Source organism: Macaca nemestrina, chromosome 11, assembly GCF_043159975.1.
Source record: "Macaca nemestrina isolate mMacNem1 chromosome 11, mMacNem.hap1, whole genome shotgun sequence".
Classification (NCBI taxonomy): Eukaryota; Metazoa; Chordata; class Mammalia; order Primates; family Cercopithecidae; genus Macaca; species Macaca nemestrina.
In genome coordinates this window covers 63,395,468-63,411,545 of record NC_092135.1, presented here as the reverse complement: position 1 = coordinate 63,411,545, position 16,078 = coordinate 63,395,468, and the positions used below count along the sequence as shown (strand labels likewise).

The window sequence follows — 16,078 nt, the reverse complement described above, 5'->3', positions numbered from 1 at the left end:
ATGACTTGATTTATATTTTCTAGCACTGAAAAATGGTATTTGTTGTGTATGTTAGAGGTCAGAAGTTCCTCAATTCTACTCCAAGGTCTCCTCACAAGCCCTGAGTTGGTCCAAAAAGATGATACCTTATTAGGTTTTTAAAATAGATCTCCTGTAATCCCAGGACTTTGGGAGGCTGAGGCAGATGCATCACTTGAGGCCAGGAGTTTGAGACCAGCCTGGTCAACCCCATCTCTACTAAAAATACAAAAATTAGCCGAATGTGGTGGTGCATGCTCGTAATACCAGCTACTTGGGAGGCTGAGGCATAAGAAAATTTGCTTGAGGCCGGGCGCGGTGGCTCAAGCCTGTAATCCCAGCACTTTGGGAGGCCGAGACGGGCGGATCACGAGGTCAGGAGATCGAGACCATCCTGGCTAACACAATGAAACCCCGTCTCTACTAAAAATACAAAAAAATTAGCCGGGCGAGGTGGTGGGCACCTGTAGTCCCAGCTACTCGGGAGGCTGAGGCAGGAGAATGGCGTAAACCCGGGAGGCGGAGCTTGCAGTGAGCCGAGATAGCGCCACTGCACTCCAGCCTGGGTGACAGAGCGAGACTCCGTCTCAAAAAAAAAAAAAAAAAAAAAGAAAATTTGCTTGAACCTGGAAGGCAGAGGCTGCAGTGAGCCAAGATAGCCTGGGTGACAGTGGGACTCTGTCTCAAAAATAAAATAAAATAGCTCTAATGGGAATTGTTGCATTACTACTGATTCTATATACAATAATTCTTTTTAAGATGTATATAAAATACAATTTTCTTACTAGTATTCCTAAGATAAGGATTGTCACAATAGCTATATTTATTCAATAGAATGCTATGATCTGAATCGTTGAGTCCCATAAAATTCATATGTTGAAATTTTAACCCCCAAGGTGGTGGTATAACGGGGTGGAGTTTTGGGGACATAAGTAAGGGAGCATGGTGGCTCACATCTGTAATCCCAGCATTTTGGGAGCCAAGGCAGGCAGATCATCTGAGGTCACGAATTTGAGACCAGCCTGGCCAACATGGTGAAACCTGGTCTCTACAAAAAATAAAAAAATTGGCCCAGTGTAGTGGGGCATGCCTGTAGTCCCAGTTACTCGGGAGGCTGAAGCACAAGAATCATATGGACCCAGGAAGTGGAGGTTGCAGTGAGTCAAGATCATTCCACTGCACTCCAGCCTGGGCAACAGAGCAAGGCTCCATCTCAAAAAAATAAAAGAAAAAAAAAAAAGCACATCTCGTAAATTTGAGATCTGAGAGGCTAGAGCTGGAAAAAAGTCTTCGCAGAAAAAAAGAAAGGAATCTGTACTGTTACTACTAATTTGCCTTCATGTATATAGGGAAGCAGTACTGTGTAGTACAACAATAATACTTACACTGGGCAAATCATTAAATTTCCTGGGGAGATTTTTAAAAAGATATGCAGAGTCTCAGAAACCACCAGAAATCCCTGGCATGGTGAAACACCAGTTGCTTCAAAACCCAGTTTCAACATTTCCTGAATAGGATATCTTGAGCAAGTTATTTAATTTCTCTTAGTCTAAGTTTTCTTACCTGTAAAATGGGGCTAATAGTAGCTATTTTATTTTATTTTATTTTATTTTATTCTTCTATTTATATTTTAGGTTCAGGGAGTACATGTGCAGGTTTGTTACATGTGTAAATTGTGTGTCACGGGTGCTTGGTGTACGCATGGTCCCATCACCGAGGTAATGAGCATAGTACCCATTAGGTAGCCTTCCAGTCCACTTTCCCGCACTCTGTCACCTCGAGCCCTCCCCAGTGTCTACTGTTCCCGTCTCTGTGTCCATATGTATTCAGTATTTAGCTCCCACTTATGAGAACACGCGGTATTTGGTTTTCTGTTCTTGTGTTAGTTTGCTTAGGATAATGGCCTCCACGTAGCTATTTCATAATGCCAGAATGTGCATTGTAGGTGTTCTAATTTCCGTACTCCCCACCCCACTGGTACATATTTTGTATTCCAGGATGCCTTGTATTAGAGCTAAAAACAAAAATCATACTCTAAAATCTTGTCTGGGTGTGTGATCTAGCCAGTTTAGCGTAAAGGAGAACTATAAATCAGGACTGAGGGCTCACACCACACCATTTCCCTTTGAGGTAGGAATGAATAGAGGCAGCACAGAGCACTAGGAAAGATGGTGCAAAGTCTTCCTGTTGAGGATGCCCTGGCTGATTTGGTGGGTAGGCATGATCAGTTGGTGTCAGAGCATGTTGCCTCCCTTGTTAAGTGATCCTGTCTTGTCAAAGCCCACCTCACACTCCAGGAAAGATGCTGGTGCTCCCTAAGCAGTCACCAGCAGTCTGGTTTGAACTACAGTAATCTCAGGGGGTTTGCAAGGGTATATTTCCTTTCTTGTCAAGTGACTGTATCGTGCCAAGAGTCTACTCACACTACAGGAAGAAGTGTGCATTGATTAAGTCCGTACGTGCAATTTTACACCTGTAGTTTCTCCACTAATAACATGAGCATATAACCTTCTCATTCAATATTTTCCAAATCCATGTGCTTTTGTTTTATTTGATTTTTGGTTTTGGGTCTAATGCATTGTATTTCATTGAATAATTAGGCCATGATATTTAACCAAACCCCTAAAGGGACATGTTTGGTTTATTTTTCAGTATTTGTTATTATAAATCACAGTATAATTAGCATTTCCTTTTTTATTTAAATTTTTTTCTTATTTTTATAGACAGAGGATCTCACTATGTTGTCCAGGCTGGTTTTGAATTCTTGGGCTCAAGCGATCTTCCTGCCTCAGCCTCTCAAAGTGTGGGGATTACAGGTGCAAGCCACTGCACCTAGCCAACATTTTATATACATGTATATATCTATCTCTTATTATACCTTTAAGGATGAATTCCTAGAAGTGGAAACATTGAGTCTTTCATACACATTGCCAGTTTGGTTCTTCCAGTAAGGTTCTGCCAATTTACATTTCTTTAAGGGTGCATTGGGATATTACTTCACTCTTGCCAATACTGTGGCATTGCTATTTTTTAAAACTGTTTATGAACTTGTCAGCTACTCAAGATAATAATTATAGTTAACACACATATAGTGCTCACTATGTGCCAAGTACTGTTCTAGCACTTCATATATGTACTAGGTAGGATTCTAAAGTGGCCCTTAAGATTCCCTACCATGTAATATATACACCCTGTGCCTGTATAACCCTAGACATGTGAATACTGTGAGATACCACTCCTGCGATTGTGTTATGTTTATGTTGCTATGTTTATGTTACATAGCAAAAAGGATTTTGCATATGAATTAAAGACCCAAACCAGATAGAGAGATGATGCAGGTGGGCTTGACTTAATCACATGAGCCCTTGGAATCAAGGTCTAGAGGTCAGATACTATGGATGAGAGGGATTCAGTGAGAGAGGGATTCTCTGTGGCTGACATGAAATAGGAAAGAGTCACATGACAGCACATGTGTGCAGCTTCCAGGAGCTGAGAGCAGCCTTCAGCCAGCTGACAGCAAGCAGGAAAGAGAAACCTCATTTCTATCAGCCCAAGGAGCAGAATTCTGCCAAAACCCAGAATAAGGTTGGAAGTAGATTTTCCCCCAGAGTGACCAGATACGAGTTCAGCCAAGTGACACCTTTATTGTAGCCTTGTGAGGCCCTGAACAAATAACCTACCCATATCATGCAGGACTCTTTTTTTTTTTTTTTTTTTTTTGAGACCGGTCTCACTCTCTCACCCAGGCTGGAGTGCAGTCGCAGTGGCCCGACCACGACTCAGTGCAGCTTCAACCTCATGGGTTCAAGTAGTGATCCTCCTGCCTCAGCCTCCAAGTAGCTAGGCCTACAGGCATGTAACACCACGCCTCACTAATTGTTTTGATTTTTAGTAGAGATGGGATCTCACTATGTTGAACTCCTGAGCTCAAGCAAACCTCCCGCCTTGGCCTCCCAAAGTGCCTGTGCAGGGCTTGTAACCTACAGTAATATAAGCTGATTAATAAATGGTTTTAAGTTGTTAAGTTTGTGGTAATTTGTTACATGTTAATAGAAAATTAGTATAATATATATCAACTCATTTAATCTTCATAGCCATATAAGATAGGCATTATTATTAATAATACCATTTAGAGATTAAAAACTGAAGCATATGGGGGTTAGGTGATGAGGCCAAGGTCACACAGGTGGTTTTAGAGCCAGAGTTCAAATCCAGGCATTTGGGGACTTGAAATCATAATTTTATCATCACAGACTTTCATGACTTTCCATATCTTACCGCTTGATATTGTTTTGTTTTGTTTTTGAATACGTAGAATTACATTTTTTCTCCCACATACTTTCTTTTTATTCTTAATGTGTTTCTGTGTGTGTATGTGTGTGCCTACGTTACTTAATTTTCCTTTTCCTGGCAAAATATACATAAATATTGTTTATAAACATTCATAATAGCTATAAAAAGGACATACTTCGTTTGTGATTTTTGGCATTTTTCAATTGCCTTTGCAGAAAAAGTAGGTTATGAATACTCTTTATAGCTAGGTGCCTTCAGAGGGTTTAATGAGAATTCTTTGGGATATTTTTCATATTGTCCATAATGTTCTATTTATTTTTAGTTAATAAATAGCTTCACTTTTGGATAAACAGATGATAATAATGTTCCTGAGTTTTTACTTGGTGCTAGAAACTAAATTCTGTGAACATGTTATCTTGTTTGCCCTTACAATGATTCTGAATTAAGCACTATGCTTCCCTTTTTATCATGAAGCAACATGAAGCTTAGGATAGAAGTAACTTACGTACATTGACAAAGGCAATTAAGTAACTGAGCTGGAATTTAAAAACTTACCTTGCCTGACTCCATAGACTGTGCTCTTTATAGTCATGCTACACCCCTTCTATATAAAACTTGGCATAGGTTTCCCACTCAATTTCTTAATAAATTTCTTGTGAGCAACTGAAGAATAGGATCTTATTTAAAGATTCAAGAAATGTTCAACAAATAACCACGTACTTTTGAAGAAGAAAAGTAAGGTAAACAGAAGACAAGGGGTGAGAGAAAAGGAGTAGTTTCCAGATTTTCCTCGTAGAGAAGAAGTTTAAACAAAATGGAATCACGCTTTTGGAAGTAAAACTTCTTGGGACAGCAAATATTTTGAAACATATGTACACGTGCTGCTTTTTTGAAGTTTAAGAGCACAACATGGGGGAGAGAAAAAAAAGCAAAAATTTTAAAAAACTGAATACATTACTCTGATAAAGAATGAACACATATGTAATTGAATAATTTTGGAATTGTTTTTGTATTAGGAACATTGGAGCTATTTTTACAGTTTGGAAGTTATAAAATGTAGACCACGTTTCAGCCTTTGAGTTAGAGGCTCTTTAATAACGCAGTAGATACACATCATCTGTCTTAAAAATGCTTAGTGAAGCAAGCATATACAAAATAAAATCTGCAAGACTTTAGTAGGAGACTTTTGTGTTGGGAAGGGGTCTATGATGAAGTAGGTCTAACAGTGTCCTTTTTTTTTTTTTAACTTTTCTTTCTTTCTTCCTTCTTCTTTTTCTTTCTTTTCTTTTTTTTTTTTTTACAGGATCTCACTCTGTCACCCAGGCTGGAGTGCCAAGAGGTGACCTCGGCTCACTGCAACCTCTAACTCGCAAGTTCAAGCAATTCTCCTGCCTTGGCCTCCCAGGTTGCTGGGACTAAAGGCACTAACCACCATGCCTGACTAAATTTTGTATCTTTTGCAGCAACCGGGTTTCACCACATTGGCCAGACTGGTGTCAAATTCTTGGCCTCAGTGATCCACCTGCCTTTGCCTCCCAAAGTGCTGGGATTAGAGGTGTGAGCCACCATGCTTGGCCTACAGGTCTAATTTTTTTTTTTTTTTTTTTTTTTTTTTTTGGAGATGAAGTCTGGCTCTGTTGCCCAGGCTGGAGTACAGTGGCATGATCTTGGCTGATTGTAACCTCCGCCTCCCGGGTTCAAGCGATTCTCCTTTCTCAGCCTCCTGAGTAACTGGGATTACAGGTGCCTGCCACCACACCTGGCTAATGTATACAAATATTTGTATTTTTAGTAGAGACGAGATTTCACCATGTTGGTCAGGCTGATCTCGAACTTCTAACCCTCATGTGATCTGCCTGCCTCAGCCTCCCAAAGTGCTGGGATTACAGGCATGAACCACTGCGCCTGGCCTACAACTTCTTAATATTACATACCCTTCATTAAAAGTCTTAGTGTACGTTAGCATAGAAAAGACTTAACAGGAATGGATATTATTTAAATATCATCCAGATTTCCCTAAATTTATTTAACCATAGAACATTTTTATGAAATCTTCAATTACATTTCTGAGAACTATGCCCCAATTTTGAAAATGCTTGATATTAATATTTTGAAGGTCTTACCTTTGCTCTTCTTTAATAATTCTAGGATTTGTTTTCACAATTGCACTTTCTTATACAATACTAATTTTACCAGATGATGCCCAGCAATTTAATTGTAGTTAATATGGAAAAAATAGAAAATCTAGCCAATCAAGAGGGATTTTTTTTCACACACCAGCGAGCAATAATACTTAGGAAGTCATTACAAATACTGAGGATAATTTTGCTCCTTCCATTCTTGACTTATAAACAGAAAAGCATGACTAGCAACAACAACAAAAAATTGCACACAATGGCTTACTATACTACAAATTCTGCGCTGAAAAGTCCTCTATGTACACCTGCCAATCTTCACAATACTACGCAGGTAGATAACCGAATTTTACAGATAAGAAAACTAAGGCTCAGATAGTTTAAGCAACTGGTCCAAATTTACACAGGCAATAAGAGGGTATGTCTGTTTGATTGCAAAATCAATCAATTAGGAAGCCCATCAATGATTATCCTGCACTACCTAAAGAACCAGAGAGATAAGCCAAAGTCACTGTACCCCATTAGCTCAAAGGGTGCATTTCTAGAAATAGGCATGCTGCCTGCATGGCTGAATCACACATTTAAGGGTTATATGTATACCACAGTATAGCTCCATGTAAATGAACACATTTATGGTACATTGGTAAGTACTCCTTTTCCTTCAGATTAAATTCATCAGGATATTTCATTCGTTATTCTTTTGGTCATTTTTACCTAGTTGTGGTGATATTTACATCAAAGGACTTCTACCAGTCCCATATTATCTGCTTACTTTTACCTTTAGGCATAGTAAACCCCAGTGACATACCACATGCAAGCATGCACACTTGTTTTCTTTGTAGTTTATTCAGCATTGTCACTTACCAGGCAGTATGGCTTAGAATTGTTCACCAGTACAGAACACAAATGGCAGAAAGTGAGCCCAGAGCAGCATAAAAATATTGCTGAACAATTTTAACTTTAATCAAATGTTGTTGAACAAATTTAACTCAAGAGAATGGGGATTCATTGACTAAGAGTGGATGTATGAGAGCACTCAGAGATTGGTTAAATATATACTACTATATTTTCTTACACAAACATTAATTAACACTTGTATTATATATTAATATAACAATTACAGTTAATTACATTAATTTACAATTAACCCGTTGATTTAGTATATGATAATCTGTGTGTGTATCAGAAACCGAGCAGTATTACAATGAAACAGAGCAGGGAAGCATGAAATGGGAACTACATGCAGATAAAATCCCCTGTTAATGTAGGAGAGCACAGATAGCGTTTGGACAATAAAAAGTCTGCAAGACAAAACCTTGCTTGGCTTAATGACATTTAGGTGACATGGACATTGTCACACTGAATAGCGTTAACAGAGAAGAACATGGAAGGAAGAGACTATCTGAGAATGTAAGGAGTGTCTGCCATTGAGAGGTTGTAAGAGGAGGCTAGATGACTATCTGATAAGACAATTTGCTTAACTATTCAGTCAGCAAAACAATTTGGGGGCACATACTGTGTATCAGGCATTGTATTAGGCGTTGATGCAGAGATGAAGGAAACTCCTTGCCATCAAGAACGATAATTTCGATAGTGAGTAAAAGGGTACTGAGAGATCACAAAGTGGCTGTAATGACCACACACCAAGAAGCTCTGGCAGGGAGCACAGGACAGGCCTGCAGCTTCTCTCTTTGGCCCTACCTGCATGTTGAGGGAAGATCTCTGAAAATAGAAGATTGTAATGGCATCCCCAAGCTCAGTTTTCCATTTAACACTCAGCTCTAGGTAACTTCAGTGGGCAGCATGAGAGCAGCCCCTTGGGGCCCTTATTGATTTGGATATACAGGGGGTAAATCATTTAAAATTTTAAGTATGAGTTTCATGAGCAACGAGAAGGGAATTTTGATTAGACAGAACAAAGATGTCTTTTTTTAAATCACTTTTGAAACCCTTTCCAGAATCTTTCTGCTTTAAAATGCTGACACCATCACAACCAGTATTACCTGGGTAATGATTGATGACAAATATTGATTTTTTATGGCTAGCCTAACCTGAGGAGAGAAAAGCAAATGAAAATCTTTGTAAATACATTCAGGGCTCCTGTTTAGGAAACTATTTGTTTCATTATTAAATATATTGTGATGTATCCACAACATGACAGCAACTAACTGTATCCACACTTGCTAGAAAACAAAGCTGAAATGCATTTTGACCATGACAGCAAACTAAAAAAGTCAAGGAGACTGTGATAGTAGGTCAAAGTCATTAGGCTCACTGGATACCAGGGGCAGGTCTGAAGTGGAGAATTCTGTGCAACTCTAAAATCCCTGTGTTGTTATGCATCAGAGTTCATCTGGCCACACCATGCTTTTTCACCTCCATGCAAAGCCCTTCTAAGTTCTGCTTTTCTTTCATCCAGTGTTTAATGCACTACATCCAATATTTAATACAAACACATAGTGTCTGACTGTTGTAATTTTGCATAAGCAAATGCTTAGTTTCCCACTAAAAATGATCATTGTCCTCTCTGTGCCTTAATTTTGTCATAGGTAAAATGAAGAATCCAGGAAGAAGTTCTCTCTACAGGGCAGTCCCACGTTTCTAGGGCAATGGAAGACTAAACTATGAAAAGGTAATACATGATTTAAATGAGTATTCGCCAAGGAATTTATAGTAAATATTGTTTAAAGACATAAACATTTGCATAAAAATTACTTTTGCCAGGCACAGTGGCATAAGCCTGCAATCCCCCAGCCACTTGGGAGGCAGCAGCAAAATAATCATTGGAACCCAGGAGTTTGAGGCTGCAATACACTATAATCTTGCCTGTGAATAGCCTGCTGCACTCAAGCCTGGCAACATAGCAAAGCTCTATCTCTAAAATATAAAATAAAATAAAATAAAATAAAATAAAATAAAACAAAATAAAATAAAATAATATCTACACATATAAAAATTTGAAAACTACATTTGATGGTGTTGGTGATTTTTGTTTAAAATAATGTCATTTTTATGAATATGCACAAGTCAGGAGATATGGAGAAATGTGTTGTGTGCACCATCCTTTGTGGTACTGGAAAATAATATATTAAGCTCTTGATCTAAGTAAAATATAAGAGCTTATTGGAAATAAGTCACATGCCTGCTTATCTACTTTTTAGGCCATGATATGAGATCATGAAGTTGATCATGAAATTGATCTCATGTCAAAGTGATTTCCTTACTATATGTGATTCTTAGAAATAGCACTGATATTTATCTAGATCGTTATAATCTTGAATACCTTAAAAGTTACATTGAGTGTTTTCTCAGAGCATGCACATTCAACAGTTTTCAGCTCAAACAATTTAGACCATTATAATAACTGAAATCTAAGCAATTGACAGAGAAATCAAATGATCCGCCCAATGGATTCATTGAGATATGTGAAATATCCAAATGTGACAATTAGCTGGATAAATCCATTCCTTGCTTCTTCATACAAAATCGTAATTAAAAAGCAATAATGCTGTTTTGAACCAACCCCCTTTTAATATCTGTATAAGTCCTGTATTAAACTATCAAGCATTAAATATATTAGTCAAAAATAACATTTGATTAATAATACCTTTAAGTTGCGATGTAGTATAGTACAAATGTTAATGTAATTTTTTTATTTGACTGGATTACCTTATGTATATAGCACAATTTGAACATTATGAAATCTGACCCAAGATTTCTTACTCTCATGTTATTTCCATTTCTTGTAAATCCTACCCCTCCATTTCCAGCAATAAGAGGTTATTTGCCAAACTAGCAGATTTCCATTACAGATGTAAAGTTGTCTACTTATATTATAGGGGAAGTAATTAAGTATTTTGTTTTCTTTAGTATATTTTGTGAGACTTTAAGAGGCCATGAAAACCCACCCACAATTCTGGCAAGCTACTTTTAGCAAAGAAAGAAGCATGAAGCAGTAAGTAGAAATGACTAACAAGCTGTATTTTTAAATTATCTGTAGCTGAGAGTAAGCCTACGAAATGCATTCTCTTCAGGATCTTGACATGCATTGATAATTTTGGTCGTGCCTTAAATAGGGGTTATCTGCACAGGTCACATAATCCATTTACTAGTCTATCTGATTTGTTGTTAGCGTGCTCTTTAATGTCATCAGTGTTTATGCTGAAAGTGCTGTCACTGAAGTGCTTTGTTCATGTTAATTGATAAAAACGAAATACTTCCCACCATCCTAGCTTTTTTTGAAAAACAACATACTGACATGACAAATTAATTTAACTTTAAATAATATGTTGGCTACATATTAAATATTTTAACACATAGTTTAAGCATGTGGTGCTTTATTTGCTACACTGCTAACACTAAATCTAATATGGGACTAAGGTGAATATTATGAAAATAAAGTACGATATGTCACAAATATTTAAATGAGTTGTAAAGAGAAAATAGAGTTAGGTATCTCATCTGAATTATAATAAAAATAATAGGAAAGCTGTAACAGCTTTATGATGATTTTTCCTCTTAACAAATAGCTGAGAGATTTGAAAAAATGGTGTATGGGATGACACCGCTGCCTTTGAAGCATATAATTTTATAATAAAAATGTTTTAAATTAAGGAAATGCCTAGGATAGAATATGATGATAATTGTGATTATTTTATAGAGAAAAACTACATAAAAGTAATGTTTATTTTCAAAGGAAGCAAAAATGTTTCAAATAAAGCAAAAAGGTTATATGTGCATTTACAGTAATTTACATTAAATTTTAAATTAATTACCTTAACATTAACACAAATAGCTTTTAGATTGTTGGAATGTGTAATTTATATATATATATTAAATAGATTACAAAGGTAAGGAAATAACTGCATTAAAAAAACATGGTTTGGGCATTAAGTTTAAAAAATTCTTACTCTAACGTCAAAATGTGTTTCGAAAGCTCCTCACTATCCACAGCCTGGACATATATCAAGCTTTTCTTTTTATGATTAAAGTGATTGATACATTAAAAAATACTTCTTATTTATTGTATTATTCAGTATATTGCAAACCACTGCAAACATAAAGAGAAAAAGGAAAGAGTGTTGTGAAAAGGACAGAAGGTTGTATATAGTGAGCTCCATTAAAAACCTACATTTAAATCTTAAAAATGTTTGTACCAAAGGAAAAAAAAATGGTGATGCCTTCTCATTTCTCATGAAAGCCTTACATGGTTTTCATTTGCCTTGTTTCATCCTTCACTTGGACAGTAACCTCTTAACTGTTTTCTTTCATGCTTTTTTTTTCTCTCTTGTCTCCACTCCAGCACACATTCTCTCTCTCTCTCTATCTCTTCCTGTGGATTCTGCAGTAAAAGCTACCCCAGTTGTCTCATTTTTATAAGACTTGCAGACGTCTGCCAGTGGCTGATAGGAAATGCTGATTGAGAAAGGGTTTATCTACTTTTCATCCAAAATATGTGAACCATTAAGGAAATTATAAAAAGCAGCAACAATATACTCTAGTTTTATTCAGTCCTCTCCCTTAGTGATTATTAAAAGGGTGATATATTTATCCAAAGAAAGCAAAATGCATCTGCAGCAGCTGGTTTCCAAGGAAACAGAATAATTTAAAACCATGTGGAACTCTGCTCTCTAATTTTCATCAATTCCCCTTCATTCCTGGAGGTAGCTTTACTCAGAATTTATAATTTCTAAAAAATATAGCTGCATTGATTTATTTCCTCTAAAACATTTCAGGAGATGAATATCTGGTTTTATATATCACCTTGCATTTCAATCTTGGGGTGAGGGGTGGATTAATTTCAACCATTGTTTTGCTTAAAAAAAATCAGAAAGATCCATCAATAATTAGAAACATGCTGAAATTTCAGTATTATGTAATAATTTTTGAAATCCAGAAATAGTTCAAAATAAACCATACCAGAATACTTACTTGGTTCATTATGACACTTATCCATATAAACATGTTATTAACTATATTTAGTACATTTAGGAAATTTAAGGTAATTCTCCACTCATTTAGATAATTCATACCTAATATTCAGCAATTTTCTTACTCTTATTTTAATTTTACAAGAACTATTATATTTGTGTCTGTTTATTCAAAGACAAAATCTGTCTCAAACAAAAAAAGTGCAATAAATAAAAAAAATTGAAAAACAATTAAGAAAAACAATAGCAAAAAAATACTTAGAAATTATATAGTCATTCCTATTAGTTTTGATTCATTGAAAAAGGTATTAAAATGTGTATGAACAAATTATTTACCTCATTGGAAGACTTTTATTATTATAATCAACAGGTATTAATTGATTGCCAGTGTACTCAAGTTAGTAATAATTCTTGAAAGCTCAATTTTAATGAGATTCTACCACCGTTAAATGATCTATATTTATGAATTAAAGTAACTATAGAATTAAGTGACTGGGTGTTCAATTTTTTTGTATGTTTTTACTACAAGTGTGTTATTTATTGTACATACTTAGAATTTGTCCTTATTTTCCCTAAGGGAATATAAAGGACCATATTAGGAGATATAAGCAACTAGTAAAGTTGTTAAAAAAATATTGCCTAGAGATATTATCAACAATATAAATGCTCTGATGGAATTCTCATCTAGATGTGTTTGATAAATTAAACTACCAATGAAACATGCCCGTTAAGATGCTATTTTTTACAGCAATGTTTAATCCTTCAAAATTAGGTTTCTGTGCTTTAAAATAAAAATGGCTCCATGTAAGTTAACAAAGAGACAAATCATTAATTATCACGTAAGCTTAAAGTTTACTGAATAAAATAATGCAACTATTGAACAACATGAGATTTATCAAGAGGAGTAAGTTAAATAAAAGGGCTTAAATGCACACAAATCATTCATTCTAAATTAGTGCTGAAAGACTCTATAACCTGCAAAAATAGTTTTCCTAAGCCTTTTACTGTATTGTCACCATTAAAAGTCACCACATGAAATTTTATATTGTATATTCACAGAAGGCTCCATTTTCTCAGGACCTGTGGAATTTACCGAGGTTTTCTCATCCTTCCTGCGATTCCTAGTAACATAAGCTTGAATTAAACATTTTTAAAGAGACACATGATGATTCATTTTATCTATTAATTTTGCTTCAATGACACTTGCATAGAAAGTTATTTAGGGTAAGACATGCCTCTGGTGATTGTTTTGTTTTGTTTTTCATCAGCTAAGGGTTTTGCAGAGAGAAAGAACAGCAAGCTTATTGCAAAGCTTCCTCAAGTAATAAAAGGGCACGCTTTCGGAAAATGTCCTCAGAATAATTTTCCTATCATAAAATTGTTTCAGTAAAAATTGAGAAGCATTCTCCTTTAAAGAAAAAAAGAATTTTCTTTTCTTTTTTTTTTATTTTTTGCTCTTACCTGTAAATATGGTTTCTGTACTTCGGCTCCGTCGGAACACACTGAAGAGAGTACACTCCTCCCTCGTCTATCCATCAGGCGGCAGCCAACCAATAACAAAAGCCAGATCCTGGCATTCTCTAGCTCATGCTCCCTGCTTTGCTTCCATTCCTTGTTCCCTCCCACCTCCACTCTTTTAGAGGACGAATCCCTGCAGCTGGGAGAGAGGAAGGGAATGGAGAAAAGAAATATGGAGAGAAAAGCAGAGATGCAAGATGTTTCAAAAAATAGCTCCAAACTGTGGGAAATGTCTGCAGATGACCTCAGCTGAAGTAAAAAATCTTGCTTTGGATTTAGAAAAATAGACTTAATCAATGCTTCACCTACCCGAAATCAAAGCAAAATGCTCATAGTAAAACCTAGGGAAATTGCCTGTTTTTCAGTTCCCACTGATTTTTCTCAATGAAAAAAATGTACCTCCTCCATTATACATTTTGATATGCAAATAAAGGAGGGAGACTGAACATCAAGATGACATTATGCATATTCAGTTTGCAAAGAGATAAAATTAAAATGAATCAACACCCTTTACTTTTATGTTTTGTGTTATTTGCACTACGACCTCTGTTTGACAATGTTTTCTTTCAAACCCAGTTTCGAGGCCTAATCAGTATGAAAAATATTTCATTCTGAGCATTAGAATATTCAAATATTTCAAAGTTACGTGGTTTATATTACTTCAGATTCCTTAAATGCCATCAATTTGTGAATAATAGAACTTGTTAAAGATTAAAAAGAGATCAGTCACTTGGTTGCCGTGCCTCAAAGTGACCAGCTGAACTCCAATTTTATTCTAATAAACTTGAACAAAAATAATTTCACTTCTGAACCTAGAGGCATAGCATGCATTAAAGGACAATTGAAGAAAACACCAAATTAGGATTTTTTAAAGGCAATAAAGCAAATTCATCTGCAGTTTCAAACAGGTTAATTTTTAAAACACTGCAATACAAGCCATAAATTTTTATCTTTATGATAAAAATTCTCTCAACTGAGCTTCCTCTAGTGGAGGTGGTCTGAAAAATTTCCTTAGGAAGACATAAACAGTCGATATCACCACTATAGAGGTATGTACTGTCTACCTGAGATATTTATAAGCCTTGCTCTTCAATTTCTTAAATCAGTAATGTGTCCTCATGGGAATAAGGCCAAAGGGAGTAAAATAAGAGGGGAGGGCAAGCAAGTATTCTTTAAGAGTTACTGGCATGATGGTAAATCATTTGTCCAGGAATAACTGTACAGGAAGGGCTTAGGGGTGTCAATATTGTTAGGAGGGGAATGCTGGTGACTTAACCTGACACTAACTTTAGATAGAAATGCACTGATTTTACTTAGTTTGCACTGTTATTTGGAGTAGCTTTGGGAGGCTCTGCTAAAGATTATGCGGAAGATTAAACTATCTCTTATTCCCACCCCCAAGTCCTCTATTGTGAAAAATACTTTCAAAGCCTTTGTGTTCCTATTGCTAGGCATAACTGGAGGAATCCCTAGGACAGACAGCATTTTTAGAAGTGGTTGTTCAGGGCTTTCTACATCAGAATCACTGGGGGAAGACTTATAAAAAATGCAGGTTCATGGGCCTCCTCCGGATTTAATGAATAAGCATTTGAGGAGTTTCTGACTCAGCATTTTTAGCAAGCTCTGCCAGGTGATTTCTATGTCAAATATGATTGTAGACAGAGACTTGTAGGCAAGTGTTTGCTGGGCACAAATTCTAACCAGAATTCTTCTGTTTAGATGATGGTGCCATTATCTCAGATAGCAAAAAAAAAAAAAAAAAAAAGAGAGAGAGAGAGAGAGAGATTTGGGAGCAAAATAACAAAATTAGTTTGGACATTTTGAACTTTTTGGATATCCGGATTAAAATATTAAATAGTCAGTTAAACTCATAAATAAGGCTGGGGTGCAGGTTCAGTTTGGAACCCCTAGCATCTAGAGTTTGGTTAAAGTAATGAAAATAAATGAGCACCCTAAGGGTTTAATATAAAAATTTTATAAAGAACTCACACAATTTAACAGTGGAAAAACAAACCCAATACAAAATGAACAAAAGACCCGAATAGATATTTCTCCAAAGAAGACCTAAAAATGGACAACAGGTTTATGAAAATGTACTCGGCATCACCAATCCTCAGGGCAATGTAAATCAAAATCACTAAGAAATGCCACCTCGTATTTATTAGGATGACTATTATCAAAATG

At 36.0% G+C, this 16,078-nt stretch overlaps 1 protein-coding gene across 3 annotated transcripts in view; it reads right to left on the bottom strand.

Moving 5' to 3' along the window:
- Positions 1 to 13,943, bottom strand: part of LOC105483311 (cysteine and serine rich nuclear protein 3) — a 220,112-nt gene extending 206,169 nt beyond the window's left edge. For 2 of the 3 annotated variants that reach the window (XM_011744121.3, XM_011744120.3), the window contains exon 1: positions 13,838 to 13,941. The gene's annotated coding sequence lies outside the window, so the exon portion shown is untranslated. Of the gene's footprint in view, positions 1 to 13,837 lie in introns of all 3 variants that reach the window. The other variant, XM_071072877.1, reaches the window with a different exon arrangement.
- Positions 13,944 to 16,078: the final 2,135 nt, after the last annotated feature.